A 20,546-nucleotide genomic window follows, 5' to 3' on the forward strand; every position below is an offset into this window, starting at 1 on the left:
GGGGATCTGCACTGTAGGGGGTCCAGAGCTGTGAGGGGCTGTGTAATGTAAAGGGGTGCAGAGTGCTGTGTAATGTAAAGGGGTCCAGAGGTGCATGGTGTTGTGTAATTTAAAGGGGTCCAGAGGTGCATTTGTGGAGAGGGGGGTACACAGTAGTGACAAAAAGATATTGAAGGATGCAGAGGTATGCAGGGGGCACAGTGGGGTGTTTTTACATTTTAAGGTTTGGGGGGGTGCCAGATATAGGATCTGCCCCAGGTGCCAAATGCTCTAGGTAAACCCCTGGGGTCCCTAATTTGGCACTCCAGATACTTCTCAAGCTTCACTTGCCTGCTCTGTCCCTGGCTTGGCACACAAGGCTGCTCTGCAAGCGTCACCTCTGCTGGTTGGGTCCCTGACTTGACACCTGCTGAAGTTTTCCAATTCTTCATTGTCCCTGGTTGGTGGGAATACTTGCTTCAGCTACTCACTGTGGTCCCTGGTAATAAGGTGGTTGGTCCCTTAGTGGCAACAGCTTTTCCTCTACCTCCGACCACATCAGGTTCCCCAGCCGGCAGAACCGTCACTTCTGGTTGGACTGCAAACCTCAGTCCCAACCCTACGCTGCTCTCTTGCTTCTGGATAGGCCCTCAGGCAGCCTAGCAGCCAGATGTGCCCGGGATAGGCCCAAACTCTGGCCTAGCAGCCCAGGCAATACAAGACACCTCCACCCAGACAGCCATCCAGGTGGCACAGAACAGTGATCACCTGACTCCACCCAAATAAATAGGTTCTCTCAGCAGGCCAAGAGATTTAAGAAAACCCCTTCCTATTGCCTGAGTTACCCTATATACTCCTAATCTGTCCTTGCTTGTCTTATCTAATGTCCCCAGGTACCCGGCCACCTAGCTGCAGAAGAGAGAACTTCAGCAATTTCAGACTTAGGGTGGAATCAATTGATCCCCAACAATGAGTCAAGGTAACTACACCTGGCAGGTAAATTTAGGAGCAACCCTGCCTAAACATCAGGGTGCTACACCACGGTATGCAGCGACTTGGCTGTTTTCACAGAGCACCGGCAGCGTATACACTACGGTACACAATGACATGGCTGTTTTCACAGAACACCGGCAGCGTATAGATTACGGTACACAATGACTTGGCTGTTTTCACAGAACACCGGCAGCGTATACACTACCGAACACGACAAGTTTGCTATTTTCACAGAACACCGGCAGCGTATACACTACCGAACACGACAAGTTTGCTATTTTCACAGAACACCGGCAGTGTATATGTAGCACAGCCCCCTAGAGGACTGCTTAGAATTACCTGCTCATCTGCACGGCCATGACCTGTTAAACCTTCCATCCCACATGACACTCTGGGTACAGACATCTTTGTATGACTGTGTAGCAATAATAAAACAATAGAGGTCGACCGATATGGGTTTTTCTCTGGCCGATAGCCGATATATGATGCCGATTTTTTGGGGCCGATATGTTAGGCCGATTTTATTTATTTATTTTAATCCCCCTTGATCTAACACACCTTTCCCACTGGGGAGTTTTTCAGGCGCTTTTGGGCTAAAAATAGCGCCTGTAAAGTGCCTGCAAAATGGCTCCCCTGCAGTCTGTGTGAAAGACAGTGTGCTTTTACACTGAGGCGATGCGCTGGCAGGATCTTAAAAAAAGTCCTGCAAGCAGCACGTTTGGAGTGGTGTATACCGCTCCACCACTCCTGCCCATTGATATGAATGGGCACCACTGCCGAAGCGCATGCAATGCGATTTGGCAGCAGTGCTTCACGGGCGCATTTAATCTCTTCCTTGGCCGCTAGCTGGGTTATATGTGCCCCACTAGCAGCCAAATAGCACCGCTAAAATGATGGTAAAGAGCCGCTAAAACTTGCGTTTTACCATCAACGCCTGCCCGCTCCAGTGTGAAAGCAGCCTTCATAAGTGATACAGAAAATTTCTTACATTTAAACATTTATTAAACAAAACAATCCTCCAATCAGTTTACTTGTATGTATGATTTAGATTTTAAAAAAAAACCTATATATTAAATAAAAACAGGTAGTCAAAACTTTTGGACAAAAAAAAAAAAAAAAAAAATGGGCTAACTTTACTGTTTTTTTATTTTATTTTTATTTTTTAAATAGTGTATTTTTTTCCCAAAAAATGCATTTGAAAGACCTCTGTGCAAATGCCGTGTGACATAAAATATTGCAACAACCGCTATTTTATTCCCTAGGATCTCTGCTAAAAAAATATATATAATTTTTGGGGGGTCTAAGTGATTTTCTGGCAGAAAATACAGGATTTTTACTTGTAAGCAACAAGTGTCAGAAAAGATTTAGTCTTTAAATGGTTAAACTGAGAACTTTACACACTGAGATGACTTCATTCATTCAGAAGTGTAAACATTGTATCTTTCTGTTCTTTTCTTGGCAGCCCAGAGAGGAGGAAAGACGTTTCTATGACGACTCAGGCAACTTACACTGACTTCTATTACAGAAGTCATTTCTAAGTCCCGCTGTAGTTCTAAATCGGCTTTTTATCAGCACAATCGGCCGATGCCGATTATTTAACCACTTCAGATCCGCGCTATTGCCAAATGACGGCATTAGCGCGGACCTACATTTCCGGGACTACGTCTATTGACGTCGTCCCGGTTACGAGCGGCCTGCGCGCCCCCTGAGGGGCGCGCGCGGCGCGCTCTGTGATCGGCGAGTCCGTGAGACTCGCCTGATCACCGATCCGTGTAAGGGGTCGATCCCGACCCCTTATCACGTGATCAGCTGTCAGCCAATGACAGCTGATCATGTGATAAAACGGAGCCGGTAATCGGCTAGTATTCCTCCTCGCGCTGACAGCGCGAGGAGAAAAAAAAAAAGCCGATCGCCGGCGGCCGTGTTCGGGACATCAGTCCCGATCACGGCCAGCAATTCAAGCGGACACCTGCCCCCTGCCAGTGCCCACCTGCCACCCGCAGTGCCATCCTGAAATAAAGGAAGTGCCCCCCTGTCAGTGCCACCCAGCAGTGCCCATAGTGCCCACAGTGCCACCCAGCAGTGCCCACAGTGCCACCCAGCAGTGCCCACAGTGCCACCCACAGTGCCACCCAGCAGTGCCACCCACAGTGCCACCCAAAATCTGCCTCAAAGGTGCTGCACCCCAGTGCCGCCCATCAGTGCCCAGCAGTGCCGCCCATCAGTGCCCAGCAGTGCCGCCCATCAGTGCCCAGCAGTGCCACCTATCAGAGCCACCTATCAGTGCCACCTATCAGTGCCCATCAGTCCCATCTATCTGTGGTACCTATCAGTGCCCATCCGTGCCACCCATCCGTGCCACTTATCCGTGCCACCCATCCGTGCCATCTTATCTGTGCCCATCTTTGCCCATCAGTGCTGCCTTATCTGTGCCCATCGGTGCCGCCTTATCTTGGCCTATTAGTGCCGCCTTAACTATGCCTATCAGTGCCCACCAGTGCAGCCTATCAGTGCCCACCAATGCAGCCCATCAGTGCCCACCAATGCAGCCCATCAGTGCCCACCAATGCAGCCTATCAGTGCCGCCTAATCAGCGCACTTCAATGAAGGAGAAAAATGACCCGTTTGCAAAATTTTATAACAAACTATTAAAACATGATTTTTTTTTTTTTTTTTTTTTGCATCTTTTTTTGTTTGTTTAGCAAAAAATAAAACTCCGAGCTGTAACTAAATACCACCAAAAGAAAGCTCTATTTGTGGGAAAAAAATGATAAAAATTTCATTTGGGTACAGTGTTGTATGCCCGCGTAATTGTCACTCAAAGTGCATCAGCGCTGAAAGCTGAAAATTGGTCTGGGACTGAGGGGGGTTTAAATGCCCAGTAAGCAAGTGGTTAAAAAACTGCAAATATCGGCCGATATATCGGTCGACCTCTATAAAACAACTCAATGTATTTAGGTTCTAGGCAGGGCCATATTAAGAACATCATGGGACTGGTGATGAGGATTTTGGTGGAGCTTTTTATAATAAATAAATAAATATGCAAACAATTTTTTGTTATAACAAATTTAATTAAATAGAGAGAGGGAGGATGAGAGAGAGAGAGAGGGGTGAGAGGTAAAGGAGGGGGATGAGAGAGAGGATGCACATGAGCATTCGTGGGAGTGACAGCAACGCAGCCTGGCCAAGGCAAGTGACCGAAGGCACAGAACCTGAAAGGAAGACCGGGTGAAGATGGAAGTGCCCGGGACCCGCCGGATTGATCACAGTGCAGTGCTGGAGGGCTCAGTCTGACAGGTAAGTGTACTGTAATGTGCTAATATGCTGTGCATAGTAGTACATTATGGCATAACCTACCTCAGGGCCTCTAAAAAGTTGTAATGTTACTACCACTTTAATATCACAGGATCCCAGGAGCCTCTCATGGAGCCCCCTAGTGACCCGGTGGCCCTTGGGCAGTGATCAGGTGCATAGTTGCCAACATTTCAAAAATATTTTCAGGGACACTTTTTTATCAGTGGTATATTTAGAGTAGCTGACATCCCCTATGTTCCTTCATACATCACAGTAAGAATCACAAAATTATGGATGGTACAACAGTGGGCACATGGAGATGAGTGTGCAGGGTATGACAGTGGGCAGTATGCACAGCAGAGGGGTGTGGATGGTATGCTAGTGGGCAGTATGTACAGGAGAGGAATGTGGAGGGTATGGCAGTGGGCACTATGTACAGGAGAGGAGTGTGGGGGGTATTAGAGTGGGCAATATGTACAGGAGAGGAGTGTGGAGGGTATGCCAGTTGGCAGTATGTACAGGAGGAGTGTGGAGGGTATGATGGGGGCAGTATGTACAGGAGAGGAGTGTGGAGGGTATTATAGGGGTAGTATGTACAGGAAAGGAATGTGGAGAGAAAGACAGTTGGCAGTATGTACAGGAGAGGAGTGTGGAGGGTATTATGGGGGCAGTATGTACAGGAGAGAAGTGTATGACAGTGGGCAGTATGTACAGGAGAGGATTTTGGGGGGTATGTGTTATACCTGAAGGGTTCCACATGTACTGCCACTTTAAGGCTGGCTCCACCCAGGAGTGATGCCAAGGGTCAAGGGGTATAGTAGCCATCTTGGACACATGTAAGCAGCCTAATAAGATGTACTGTCCTGAGATGCATGTTGCAGTGTAAACTGAGTACTGGAAATAAACTTCCATTGTTCCAGACCAGAGTCTTGTGTCTCTCACAACACAGAGGATATAACAGTGGCGACGAGGATGGGATTTACAAAGTGTCTATCAGTCTGAGAGAGAGACAAAGACATTGTGGATTGTTACCTGGATAAAAGCAATCACAGATCCCAGCAGGAAAATGTCATTGATCGGGACATTAAGTGAATTTGATGGAGAACAGACATCCTGGAGTTCCTGGGTGGAGAGACTGGAACAGTATTTCAGTGCAAATGGCATCCCAGGTGAAAGGCAAGTAGCAGTATTTCTGACAGTGGTCGGTGCTCAGACATATGACACTCTCAGGGATCTCCTTTTTCCTGTAAAACCAGCAACTAAGACATTGGCAGAGCTCCTGACACTGTTAGAGGGTCACTTCCAGCCTAAACCACTAGAGATTGCAGAAAGATTTCGTTTTTATCAGAGGCAGCAGCAGCCAGGTGAAGAAATGAAAGCTTATGTGCTCGCCCTTCGCAGACTAGCCTCTACCTGTTCTTTTGGGGAGTACCTACCTACTGCACTGAGAGATAAGTTTGTCATGGGACTGAATTGTGACTCTAGCCAAAAGAGACTGTTCTTGCAAAGGCAATTGAGATAGCTTCGATGATGGAAATGGCTGTGAAAGATACAGAGGAATTGAACTCTCAGGGCAGAAGGGAAGAGGTGAAACAAGAAGTTTTCAGAACAGCAGTCAAGCCCACAGTTGCAAACTGGAAATACAGACCTCCACCAAGCCGGGAGTCAGCTTGCTACCGTTGTGGGAATACAGACCATGATCACAAAGTCTGCAGGTTTAAGGATCAGACCTGTCATAATTGTGGTAAAACAGGACATCTGAAACGAGTTTGCCGGAGCAAGAAGGTGCGAGATAAACAACCTCTGAACCCCAAGGCAAAGACCTATATGGTGGGAAGATATACATCATCATCTGAGTCAGAGGACGAGGAAGTGCTCCACAGATTAGACATACATGATATGCATTCAGCACCCTCTGCAATGACTGTAGAGGTAACCATTGAGGGAAAGAAACTAAAGATGGATGTAGACACAGGAGCAGCAGTTTCAGTTATCACTCAGAAACAATGGAGACAACTTCAGACCCGAACAACTGTCCGCCCAACGCCAATCAAACTGCAGACATACTCAAAGCAGATACTCCACCCACTGGGTTATGCAAAAGTGCAGGTATTGTACAAGGGTCAGACAAAGAGACTGCCATTATATATACTAGAGAATGGGGGACCCCCTCTCTTTGGGAGAGACTGGATTGCTCACTTTGGTATGCCAGACATCGCCATAAATCCCTGTAACACCGTGACAATTCCATTAGGAGATAATGAGGGATGGGTGGTGTCCCTGAAGCAGCGGTTCCCAAAGATCTTTGATGACCAGTTGGGGAAAATAAAGCATGACTGTGTGAGACTCAAGCTGAAACCCAACGCCCAGCCTAAATTCTTCAAAGCTCGCACAGTACCTTTCGCACTCCGAGCAGGAGTGGAAGCAGAACTAAGTCGGCTGGAGGAACAAGGTGTCATCTCAAAGGTAGAGCACAGCGAGTGGGCATCACCTGTTGTACCAGTGAAGAAAGCGAATGGGGACTTGCGCATTTGTGGCGATTTCCGCATGGCACTGAACTCCCAACTGGAAATAGACCAGTACCCTCTACCCAGAGTAGATGACATTTTTGCCTCTCTTGCAGGGGGTCAAAAGTTCACCAAGCTTGATCTCAAACAAGCATATTTACAGTTTGAGGTCCATCCTTCTTCCCGCAAGTTTCTGACCATCAACACCCACAAGGGACTGTATGAGTACAATCGGATGGTGTTTGGTGTAGCCTCTGCCCCAGCCATTTGGCAACGGAAGATGGATGAAATTTTGGCGGACATTCCTTTCACTCAGTGCCTGTTAGATGACATGCTCATCACGGGACGGACGGACCAGGAACACAAGCAAAACGTGGAGCTTGTGTTGGAAAGACTCCAAGAGCAGGGTCTGAAAGTGAACTTAGCAAAATGCCAATTCATGGTGCCGAAATTGGAGTTTTGTGGCCACCTTGTGGATGCAGACAGTATACACACCACAGAAGCCAAGGTTGATGCCTTAGTCAAAGCTCCTGCCCCAACCAATGTCCAGCAGCTGCGATCATACCTTGGCTTGCTGAATTATTACCACAAATTTCTGCCAGATCTGGCACACACCTTGTTTCCGTTGAACAAGCTTTTGGAGAAACACTCCAGATGGGACTGGTCGGCTGCATGCCAACGCGCTTTTGAAGTCTCTAAGCGGAAGCTGTTGGCGTCACGTATGCTTGTTCACTATGACCTCCAGAAGCCTCTGACCTTGGCTTGTGATGCCTCACCCTATGGTCTGGGGGCTGTACTGTCTCACATCTTACCTGATGGGTCAGAAAAACCAGTGGCATTTGCCTCCAGGTCTTTGACAAAAGCAGAAAGCAATTACTCTCACATTGACAAAGAGGCTCTTGCGCTGATATGGGCAATTAAGAAGTTTCATCTTTACCTGTATGGTAGGGAATTCACCATACTGACAGACCATAAACCACTCCTTCAGATCTTTAGCCCTGACAAAGGCATCTCTCAGACTACTGCGGCCCGCCTCCAACGCTATGCCCTGTTCTTGGGAGCGTACAGTTATAAAATCCAGTATCGCGGTCATGATGCCAATGCTAATGCGGACGCAATGTCCCGACTGACAGGGAGGTCAATGGACTCCTCTCCACCGGTCAAGAGTTGTCGTTACACCAGCCTGTCCTTCTTGTCTTCTGGGGAGATAGCAGCCCATACAGCCAAGGATACCTTTCTGAAAACAATACTCTCCTGGGTACGGTCCGGTTGGCCTGCAACCGTCACACAAGATTATGAACCTTATTTCCGTAGGCGTATGGAATTAACTGTGGCTGGTAACTGTGTTTTATGGGGAGACCGAGTGATCATTCCACAGACCCTCCGGAGACACATTCTGGACTTGCTACATACTGGTCATCCCGGGGGCACACGTATGAAACAAAAGGCCCGAGGCTATGTGTGGTGGCCAAACTTAGACTCGGATATCACAACATATGTGAATGCTTGTGCTGGATGTGCACAAACTGCAAGAGACCCTCCTCGAGGGTGCGTCCAGCCCTGGACTTGGCCCACGGTTCCTTGGTTTCGACTACACTTGGACTTTGCAGGTCCAATCAGAGGACACACCTTCTTGATCATAGTGGACGCCCATTCAAAGTGGCCTGAGGTCATTCCTGTTACTCAGCCAACAACTAAGGCAACAGTTTCCATACTGTTACATCTCGCTGCTACATTTGGATACCCCAGAGAAATCGTCACAGACAACGGTGCACAATTCACCAGTCAGGAGTTTCAGCGTTTCTTGACTGCCCACAACATCAAGCACAAGTTGACCGCACCTTACCACCCAGCTACAAATGGTCAAGCAGAGCGCTTTGTGCAGACTTTTAAACGCTATTTCAAAGCTACAGTGGCTACAAGTAAACAGCAGTCCCTGTCACCCCAGCAGCTGGACTCCTTCCTTTCTGCTTACAGAAACACACCACATGCAACCACCGGGAAAACTCCAGCAGAACTCCTTCTGGGTCGGCAGCCATGGACTGTTTTGGACATGCTCCGCCCACAAACAGTCCAGGAACATGTACTGCAGTCCCAAGACAAGATGGTCAGACACCATGAGATCCCCCGATTCACAGCCCAACAAAAGGTATGGGCCCGATCTTATGGGGCTTCCAACACCCGTTGGCTTCCTGCTGTCATTGCAGAGACTTTGGGACCCAAGATGTATAGGGTCTGCCTGGAAGATGGTTCCATTTGCAGAAGGCATGCAGACCAACTGCGTCCTCGTTTTCAACTGCATGAATCCCTGACGCCGGCTGAACCACCAGTGTTGCAAGGAACTGCTCCCAGCGGATCAGGATGCATGGGAACTGATGAGTGGGGGGACTCTGATCTTTTGAACTCAGCTCCAACAGAGCCCTCCAGCCCTGGTCCGGAGGTTGGTTCACCCACTGAGCTGGGGGATCCCTTCTTGGCACCGCCAGTGCCCATTCCAGTCGACCCTGTTTCCTCCGATCCCGAGTCGATGGGTGCCCGCCCTCAACGACACTGTCGCCCTCCTGACCGGTTTCAGCTTCAAGACCGGTAACGAGACTTTCGACGGGGCCGCCGAAAGTGATCCAATGACATTGTATCCCCGCAACTGTCCCTGGAATCTTCCTCTCACATCTGGATGCAGGAAAAGTCCTGTGCATCTCCTGTGTTTGGAGGACTGTTATTGGACAGTTATTAGTTAATGTTTTGTGCCTTTTCTCGTTTTTTTTTTTTATTGTTTTTTTTTTTTTTTTAGGGATGGATGGAAGGTGTTATACCTGAAGGGTTCCACATGTACTGTCACTTTAAGGCTGGCTCCACCCAGGAGTGATGCCAAGGGTCAAGGGGTATAGTAGCCATCTTGGACACATGTAAGCAGCCTAATAAGATGTACTGTCCTGAGATGCATGTTGCAGTGTAAACTGAGTACTGGAAATAAACTTCCATTGTTCCAGACCAGAGTCTTGTGTCTCTCACAACACAGAGGATATAACAGTATGACAGGGGGTACTATGTATAGGAGAGGAGTGTGGAGGGTATGACAGTGAGCAGTATGTACAGGAGAGGAGTGTGGAGGGTAAGACAGTGGGCAGTATGTACAGGAGAATAGTGTGGAGGGTATGACAGTGGGCAGTATATACAGGAGAAGAGTGTGGAGGGTATGACAGTGGGCAGTATGTACAGGAGAGGAATGTAGCAGGTATGACAGCGGGCACTATGTAGAGGAGAGGATTGTGGGTGGTTAAACCAGGGGGCACTATGTATAGGAGAGGAGTGTGGAGGGTATGACAGTGAGCAATATGTACAGGAGAGGAGTGTGGAGGGTAAGACAGTGGGCAATATGTACATGAGAGGAATGTAGCAGGTATGACAACGGGCACTATGTACACGAGAGGATTGTGGGGGATTATAACGGGGGGCACTATGTATAGGAGAGGAGTGTGGAGGGTATGACTGTATGACAGTGGACAGTATGTACAGGAGAGGAGTGTGAAGGGTATAACAGTGGGCACTATGTACAGGTGAGGAGGATGAAGGAATCTGGGAAGGGAAAATGTAAAGGGTTGTGGAAGGATGTTTAGGGACTGTGTAGTGGTTAAGCGGGCCATACATGGATTGAAATTAAGACAATTAAGCAGAGACCAGCCATGTATGGGCTAGCTGGTTGTACACAAGTCAATCTATTAATCAACTTGAGTACAACCAGCCTGTCAGGTTTTTCCCAAAATAATCAGTGCTGCCAGCTATAGTTAGCAACACTGATCATTGTATTGTGTGGGTTGGGAAGGCTCCCCACTGGCAGAACACAATAACACTGCGGAAGTGATTCTCCCATCCACAGGTCAGCAGGTGAGAGGGTGTGTGGGGACAGGCTGGGGAGAGAGGTCTGTCAGTAGAGGGATGTGAGGTGGTTATGGAGGGATATCAAATAGCGGGTGGGGGGCTAACTGGAAGGTGGCTAACATGGGAAGTGTCTGGGGAGTGACCTGGTTGGTGGGGAGTGTGACATGGATGATGTGTTTCAAGTTTCTTTCACATTTGCCGTAAGGCTTACTGGCCTCTGAAAAGTGATCTGTGGTGGATTGCTTTTCAACGAGTGGTAAAGCAGCAGCTGACAGGCATTCATGAGGTGCTACTGCCACTCCTTGTTTTTTTTTTTGTTTTTTTTACATTGGTGAATGGTATTTTGGACTATGCTGCTACTGCGAGCGAGTTTGGCCTGCAGTTGCAGAGTGGCCCCATTGAAATTAATAGACGATTTTTATAGGCGGTGCTGCCTGTCATACTCTGCAGATGCCAAACTGTCCATTGAGCTCAGTGCCTCTGCCAAGAAGTGAGGAGAGGCACTGTGAGCTCATCCTCTCAGTCTGCTGCAAACAGATTGTGCTGGCTTGTATTTATACTGGCCGCTCCGTATGTAGCTTCTGATAGGCTGCACAAGGAGGCTCATATCTCCGGAATCATAGATGATAGGAGCCCCAAATGTTGACCAGTGGTGGGGTAGATCTTCAGCGACCCCTGTAACCCCCGGTCACCGAGCTACGACCCTGGAAGTTTATCTTTTTTTTTTTGGCAAAAAAAGGGGCCTGGAGGTAAGGTAAGGGGCCTGGAGCTGCAGCTCCAATAGCCCCTATGTTAATCCGGCCCTGGTTCTAGGAATACTTTACTTGAACCAATAAAAGGGGGAGTTGTTACAAAGAGGAGGTAATAAAGAGTTGTCGGCAACAGCGCAAACTCGGCAAAAGAATTCCCCCCGAGATACACAAGACAATATTTCAGCAACAACAATACTATATACATAAATGTATACTTCCTTTAGATGTAATGTTATCCCCTAGTGGATATTTCAATAACTGCTCATATGGCCACATTATAGAAGATGGAACCTGGCCAGCCTACACTTTAGCGTAGCGACACTCATGTAGCGGATCTTCTGTCTCGATCTTCCGACATGAAGCTTGCCACTCGCCCCGACAGGCAGTGATGTTGGAAAGGATGTCCAACAGCAACAACAGAGCTAGGCCCCTCTGGCCTCGGGTTGAAAGTAAGACTCTGTGTGGTAGACCGCGACCTCTCTCCCTGTTGGACAGAGAGTTCCGTCTCGCATCAGGTCCAGGAGGAAGAGACCTCTGTGCAGGCTTTTGCTGATTTTATAGCCACTCCCAACAATCTCCAGATGGTAGCAAAGGGATATGTAGTCCTGGCACACAATCGTGCAAAGCAACTATCTGACAGGGAGACTATTCGTCCCACAATCATTTATTTGGCACACAGATATGATGTACATTGATCACTAAAGGGACAGGCGATACCTTGAAATGCTAGAAGGTACAGTGCTGTATGCTTGTAGTCCATATTGCTACATCTACACTACGGTTCATGATGACTTGGCTGTTTTCCCAGAACACCAGCAGTGTATACACTACGGTACTCAACGACATGGCTGTTTTCCCAGAACACTGGCAGTGTATACACTACGGTACACGATGACATGGCTGTTTTCCCAGAACACTGGCAGTGTATACACTATGGTACATGATGACTTGTCCATTTTCACAGAACACCAGCAGTGTATACACCATTGGCGGTGCATCCCTCTCTCCAGCCATCCCCTCTATGACCAATAGATTGATTCATGTATTGCAGGAATCTATCAATGGCCGCTGCTGCCACCCCCTATTCAGGTGCCCCGGGGGGTGTTTTCTGAAGCACCTGATTAGAGCCATAGACTCTAGTAGGCTTCAAAATAGGTGAACTGCAAACGCCATGCTTGGCGATCACAGTTCACCCAGGTGTGTTTGAAAAGCAAATTAATATTCGCTTTCCTAACACTGAACTTCCTCTCCACCAATCAGGTGCTCGAGTCTGTTACCCATCTCCTGATTGGCTAAAAAGACAGGGGCCGCTATTGAATGCCTATAAGGAGGAGAGGATGGGAGATGATGACGGCAGGAGACGCATTGAGTACCCCGCTCATCGCCGTCACCCGCTGCCCCACTGAGACAGGGTAAGTTCTGGACAGACGGCGAGTGGGCTGGAGGGAGGGTCACACTGGCAGCATTCAATGGGGCACACTGGCAGCATTTGATGGGCACACTGGCAGCATTTGATGGGCACACTGGCAGCATTTGATGGGCACAATTTTTTTGCCCAAGGTCCAATCAATATTAAAGACGGCCCTTCCTGGACCTGATGCGAGACGGACCTCTCTGTGCGGGGAGGTCGCGGCCTACAACACAGAGCCTTACTTCCAACCCGAAGCCTGAGAGGCCTAGCTCTGTTATTGCTGTCAGACATCCTTTCCAACATCACTCCGGTAGCCTGCCTGTCGGTGTTAGTGACAAGCTTCATGTCGGGAGATTGAGACAGCGGATCTGCTGCGCGAGTGTCGCTACATGAGTTCCTGTTCTGAAGACATCGGAGAGATCTGGTCGTTGGTGAGAGAGCACATTGCTCGACCTTTCTTTATCATTTGCTACCACTACATTGAGACACTTTGCACAGACATTTGTGCTCGGATACCTTTAGCTTTCTTTACTACAAGGAATCTACTGGTACCACTACACCAAAACGGATTGCAATTAATGAGCTCCGGAGAAGAACATCAGATCTGGACACAGGTGAAGCTGCATGGGTGAGGCTGCAATGATGGACACAGGTGAGGCTGTAATGATGGACACAGGTGAGGCTGCATGGATGAGGCTACAATGATGGACACAAGAGAGGTTACACTGGTGAGGCTGCAATAATGGACACAGGTGAGGCTGCGTTAGTGGACACTGGTCACGCTGCGTTGATGGACATGGGTGAGGCTGCATTGATGGGCACGGGTTAAGCTGCATTGATGGGCACAGGTGATAAAGGTGTTAATATTTATTATTTGTGTAACTTTGATTCTGCATAAAACATTTAAGTGTCATTTCATGAGAATTTATGAGGGTGTGAACAGGGGCGGGGTATGGTAGGGGTTCGGTGGGGCAACTGGTGGCGAGTAACCCTTAAGGCCTGGCTAGTAGCTCAGGACTTGAAATTTTTGAGCCCTGCACTATGGTACACGACGACTTGGTTATTTTTACAGAACACCGGCAGTATATTAGTGGTCTGAAATGCCCTGTTTTTATGGGCTGCCCGTAAAAATACGGGCAGTTGGCAGCACTGGTGGGAACAATTTCCTGGAGGAAGAGAACAGGTGCAGGGTGTGTGCTAATGATGTGAGCTGGTGAATTACTTCCTGTGTCATAACAGTTTTCATGTCCCAAATCTACATACCAGGGATTCATGAACTTTTATATGGAGCATGCTGGAACTGGACAGGTAAGGCTGTCCTAAACTACTAAGAAAGCTTTATCTTTTCTGCAGCAGTAGTACATTAGTGGTATATTGGTACATAGGGGAGCTGAAATGTAGAAAAAAAAAGTGAACTTAGCATTTAAAATCCACACCAGACTCAAAAGATATGATATGAAATTTGATGGAGGGGGCCGTGCTGTTTTTTGTGTGGGGTCCATTTGACATCAACACTGGATCTTCATCAAGGATAAGAGTCTGATATGTATGTTTAGGGGGAACCCCATGCTGTTTTTTGTTTTTCTTTTATTGGTTTTCCACATTTTACATTGCAGCAGCTGGGAATGTTTGCAAATCTGACAAGCTGACTATCAGCTTTCCAATGGAAGTGATCAGCATTGATCCGCCCCGTGTGAAAGGACCCTTAAAGTGGTTGCAAACCGCGGATGTCACATACTAGCACATTATTAAATACTCACCTTGGAACAAAGACCCCCAGTGCTGTAATGTCACTGCTAAGAGCGCTGACATCTTCCCCCTTTCTTTTTTCCGGGTTTACGTTCACCGGCTATGTGATTGGCTGGAGCGGCAATGACGTCACTCCTACGCGCATGCGCGCCCTTAGCTCCAGCGCGAAGCTCTGAAGTTCCGGCAAGGTATGCTGGACCTTCAGAGCGCATGCGCCAGTGATGACACTGGCTGCTTGCTGGGTGAATATCTCCTAAATGGTGCACGTTTAGGAGATATTCATTTTACCTAATATGTAAGCCTTATTATAGTCTGACCTGTAGGTAAAAATGACCAGGTGGGGTTTACAACCACTTTAGATGAAGGGGTACTGTGAATAGATCTGGCGCTATACCTGTATATGAAAATGCCTAATAATGTGCTAGATTAAAAGTGTTACAACAATCCGGTGTACAAGTGCCAATTGTGCAATATATTATTCTAGTATTGAAGTAAAAATGTAAACTATAACCAAAAGAATCAAAAAAGTGTGTATATAGAATATTTGTCGCCCTGATAAATATTTGCCAGCGTGCTGGCTAGAAATGTAAAATTTAGCTTAAGTGCAATGGAAAGCCTAAATTAATAAACTCTAGATCATATGAGTACCTTAAACCTGTGAGCTACTTAATATGTTGGTGATAACTGAGATGAAAATTATACATGTAAAATATGAACCACAAAATTAACCCAGTAGTTGGGTTTAAAGTGCACAGATGTGACAATCAGGTCTATGCATGCAATGATAAAAAATGTACAATAAATATGTGGTAAATATCAGTACAACAAGTGAAACATGCCAAATATTGGGAGTGAAAAAATAAAAATAAAAATAAATAAAATAATAAAAAAATAAAAATAAAAATAAAAATAAAAATAAATTTAAAATTATTGAATATTTGTCCCAAAAAATATATATAAAAATGTATACAGAGAGAAAATCTAAAAATATAAAAGATAAATTAGTAAAAAAGCAAGAAGTCTCTAGTGCAGTGCAATTAATGGGGGATATCCCGTGGGTAAAGGAGGGGATGTGATGGATCCAAAAACTATTCTTCATGCATTGTGGACACTTCTAGGATGTACTCTCACCAGAAAAATGACCCCGTCCGGGGTGGATCAGCCTTCACAGTATGAGCTACTGTGTCGCTCTCTGGCTTGCTTCAAGTGGGCTGCTGAGGATCCCTCGTTATTTCCAGGTGGAGTGTGCCACAGTATATATATATTAAAAGAGAGGACCATCCATAGTGTGATACCGTATGAATCAATTTATTTAAGAAGATAATTAAAACTACTCACACATTCTGGTGGAAGTAATGGCATAAATAGATGCAGTAAAAACGATGCAATTTGGAAGATATGGAAGCGGCTGCGAGCGTTCCGTTCGGCTTCCACGCCGTCTGTATTAGAAGTGTGTATTCGATAGGCCACGCCCTACGCGTTTCGTCACTAGGACGTCATCCGGAGCTCCGGATGACGTCCTAGTGACAAAACGCGTAGGGCGTGGCCTATCGAATACACATTTCTAATACAGACGGCGTGGAAGCCGAACGGAACGCTCGCAGTCGCTTCCATATCTTCCACATTGCATCGTTTTTACTGCATCTATTTATGCCATTACTTCCACCAGAATGTGTGAGTAGTTTTAATTATCTTCTTAAATAAATTGATTCATACGGTATCACACTATGGATGGTCCTCTCTTTTAATATATATATACTGTGGCACACTCCACCTGGAAATAACGAGGGATCCTCAGCAGCCCACTTGAAGCAAGCCAGAGAGCGACACAGTAGCTCATACTGTGAAGGCTGATCCACCCCGGACGGGGTCATTTTTCTGGTGAGAGTACATCCTAGAAGTGTCCACAATGCATGAAGAATAGTTTTTGGATCCATCACATCCCCTCCTTTACCCACGGGATATCCCCCATTAATTGCACTGCACTAGAGACTTCTTGCTTTTTTACTAATTTATCTTTTATATTTTTAGATTTTCTCTCTGTATACATTTTTATATATATTTTTTGGGACAAATATTCAATAATTTTAAATTTATTTTTATTTTTATTTTTATTTTTATTTTTATTTTTATTTTCACATTTTTATTTTTTTATTATTTTATTTATTTTTATTTTTATTTTTTCACTCCCAATATTTGGCATGTTTCACTTGTTGTACTGATATTTACCACATATTTATTGTACATTTTTTATCATTGCATGCATAGACCTGATTGTCACATCTGTGCACTTTAAACCCAACTACTGGGTTAATTTTGTGGTTCATATTTTACATGTATAATTTTCATCTCAGTTATCACCAACATATTAAGTAGCTCACAGGTTTAAGGTACTCATATGATCTAGAGTTTATTAATTTAGGCTTTCCATTGCACTTAAGCTAAATTTTACATTTCTAGCCAGCACGCTGGCAAATATTTATCAGGGCGACAAATATTCTATATACACACTTTTTTGATTCTTTTGGTTATAGTTTACATTTTTACTTCAATACTAGAATAATATATTGCACAATTGGCACTTGTACACCGGATTGATGTAACACTTTTAATCTAGCACATTATTAGGCATTTTCATATACAGGTATAGCGCCAGATCTATTCACAGTACCCCTTCATCTAACGTTCTCCACCCCACCAGGTGGATATTAATAGAGGCAGCTCTTACCTATTTTATTAATTTTTTTCTTCCCCTATATTCTATATGTGATACTTTTGTTATATATTTTTTATTCACTTTATACATTTTCTACATAAGCTCCATAGCGCAACCCATTACCTTTATTCCTTACAACCACTTTAAACTCACCCCCAAAACTTAGAGCCCACTCCATATACATACTTTATGTAAACACATATGTTGGGGGCACCTACATATGAAAATGTTGATTGTGCTACCAGGTTAAATATTGCCATGCCACCAAAGTGAGAGAAATTATTCAAGGGTCATTATTTATGGTTAACTGTAAAATGATAGGGGCGCTTAAAGCATCATATAAGGAAAATTTGGGGTAAAAAACGTTTTTTTGCCATTTTGCGGCCAGGCATAATTTTAAGGCTTCACATGCTGGGTATCTATTTACTTGGCAGAACCTCACCTTTTTTGTTTTACCAGTTGCTACACATGATGCCAATCTCCCGTTCCACCGCATTCCAAAGGTGCTCTATTGGATTGAGATCTGGTGAGTGTGGAGGCCATTGGAGGACAGTGACCTCATTGTCCAGTGGTGAGATGATCTGAGCTTTGTGACATGGTTATTATCCTGCTGGAAGGAGCCATCAGAAGATGGGTACACTGTAGCCGTAAAGGGATGGACATGGTCAGCAACAATACTCAGGTAGGCCATGGTGTTTACACAATGCTAAATTGGTACTAAGGGACCCAAAGTGTGCCAAGAAAATAACCCCCACACCATTACACCACCAGCCTGAACCAGTGATACAAGGCAGGATGGATCCATGCTTTCTTGTTGTTTACACCAAATTGTAACCCTACCGTCTGAATGTTGTAGCTGAAATCCAGACTCATAAGACCAGGCAACATTTTTCACATCTTCTATTGTCCAATTTTGGTGATCCTGTGCCAATTGTAGCCTCAGTTTCCTGTTCTTGTGTGGTTTTCTGCTGCTGTAGTTAAGGTTGGATGTGTTGTGCATTCGGAGATGGTATTCTGCATACCTTGGATGTAACAAGTGGTTATTTGATTTATTGTTGCCTTTCTATCATCTCCAACCAGTCTGCCCATTCTCCTCTGATCTCTGACATTAACAAGGTATTTTCCTCCACACAACTGCTGCTCACTGGATATTTTCTCTTTTTCTGACCATTTCCTGTAAACCCGAGAGATGGTTGTGTGTGAAAATCCCAGTAGATCAGCAGTTTTTGAAATACGCAGACCAGCCCGTTTGGCACCAACAACCATGCCACGTTCAAAGTCACTTAAATCCCCTTTCTTCCCCATTCTGATGCTCAGTTTGAACTTCTGCAAGTTGTCTTCACCACATCTAGATGCCTAAATGCATTGAGTTGCTGCCATGTGATTGGCTTATGAGCAATTTGTGTTATCAAGCAATTGAACTCTCTCTCTGTTCTTAGGGTTAGGCTAATAGTTAAGTTGTAATGCCTTACCTACTGTTTTCTTGTTTTATGTTAAGTGAGCCCGGGAATGCGCAAAAGGCTCTGTTTTGTAAACTTTTATTTATTTATTTATTTTTTTAAATAATAAAAAGAATTTATAAAAAAAAAAAAAATTGAACAGGTGTACCTAATAAAGTGGCCAGTAAGTGCATATATTATTGTAGATACATATTTTGCATACATTCTGATCACAATTATTATATGTTACTAATAGTAGTAAACAAGTTTTCATGAAAGGATAAGTCCAGCGTTATCCCGACTTCCGAAGTCTGAATCTGCCAGGTGCCTGGACTGATTCCCATTTTTCAGCCTCTCAGCGAGCCACTGAAACGGCTGCTCCCCACCCCTCCACAGCTCAGCGCTCCAATGAGCATGGAGGAGCAGAGCAGGAGAGCTGCTGATTGACAGTCACGAGCGCTCTACTCGGGGAGGCGAGAGAACCGAGCCATCAGTGGAAATTCAATCGCTCGGTTCTCAGTGAAGAGGTGGCGGGGGACAGATGCAGCATCCACCTAAGTATGAGGCCTCATGCACACTGGACGTTTTTTGACGTTTTTACATCAGCTGTTTTTGGCTGTAGACTTTTTTTTTTCTACAGTCATTAAACTCTCCATCATGTTATCCTATGTGTCCATGCACACATAGGCTGTTATCATCAGTTTTGGGCAGTGGCATTTTTGAGCAGTAAAAAAAAAAAAAAAAAAAAGCTAGTGGGTTCTGAGAGAAGTTTTTCAGCTGTAAAAACGCTCTAACACTGATAAACGTCGATAAACGCTCAAAAACGTCGCTCACCAGCGTTTTTTAATGTTTTTGATCCATTAAAAAAAAAACTAAAAACGTTTTCTTAAAAAAAACATGCTAAAACACTAACACGGAAAACCGCTAAAAAACTATATTGCAAAAACATTAAAAAAAAGTTGAAAAACTCACTGCAAAGCTACTGATGTTTTTATAATGTTATTTTGATGTCCAGTGTGTACGAGGCCTAAACAGGAGTTTTTTTTTATATATATAAAATGGAGAATCAGTACAGATTGAATGGTAAAACATTTTATTTCCAAAGTCTCATGGTAGATTCTAAAAACAAAAAACAAAAAAAAAACAATGTGCAAAGGTTTTATTAAAGCTGCAGAAAGCTATTGAAAACAATTATAAGTTAAAGTTTATATGATATCTTTTTGGGGTTTATATTTACTTTAAAAGTATGCCCACACAATACACAATATAAAATGGAGGAACGCTCACACAGCAAATTCTCTGTACAGGTAATTCTGGAATAAGGTTTAGGAGACATCTGTCAGAAGATGAATTGGCAGCTGGAACTAAATAAAAGAAAATAAAAGCTGATTAATCATTTCAGCTCCTACACTAGGGTTGCCACCTTTTCTTCAAGCCAAACCCGAACACTTTCACGGCGCACTGCAATTTTTTTGTAGTACACACTATAGGATTGTAAAATACCTGGGACCCCTTTTGGGTTACCCAAAGAGAGTAGTAATGAGGTGTGCTACAGTGAACAGTGGTTGTGGCCAAATTGCATTAACAGTGGTGGGGGACTTAAAGGGTTATGGTTAAATAAAACAAAAGCATTCGTGTACCCATAAAATATGATTTGATTAATAAAAGAAATGTCAGTTAAAATATGAATAGTGGACGGTGTCAGTAGAACAAAGGACGGTGTCAGTAGGGCAGAGATTGGTGTCAGTAGGGCAGAGATTGGTGTCAGTAGGGCAGAGATTGGTGTGAGTAGAGCAGTGGACGGTGTGAGTAGAGCAGTGGACGGTG

At 45.1% G+C, this 20,546-nt stretch overlaps 2 protein-coding genes across 7 annotated transcripts in view; one reads left to right on the forward strand and one right to left on the reverse strand.

The window, feature by feature from the left end:
* LOC143956162 (uncharacterized) overlaps positions 1 to 20,546 on the forward strand; it is a 713,750-nt gene that overhangs the window by 553,152 nt on the left and 140,052 nt on the right. The gene's annotated exons all lie outside the window — the stretch shown is intronic.
* The window catches only part of LOC143956174 (NACHT, LRR and PYD domains-containing protein 3-like), a 72,132-nt gene continuing 71,449 nt past the window's right edge, over positions 19,864 to 20,546 (reverse strand). For all 6 annotated transcript variants that reach the window (XM_077466319.1, XM_077466323.1, XM_077466322.1 and 3 more), the window contains one exon: positions 19,864 to 20,083. The gene's annotated coding sequence lies outside the window, so the exon portion shown is untranslated. The remainder of the gene's footprint in view (positions 20,084 to 20,546) is intronic.

The sequence above is a fragment of the Lithobates pipiens genome, unplaced genomic scaffold, assembly GCF_037356315.1.
Source record: "Lithobates pipiens isolate NorthernLeopardFrog02 unplaced genomic scaffold, aLitPip1_a1.2 Scaffold_35, whole genome shotgun sequence".
Taxonomy (NCBI): domain Eukaryota; kingdom Metazoa; phylum Chordata; class Amphibia; order Anura; family Ranidae; genus Lithobates; species Lithobates pipiens.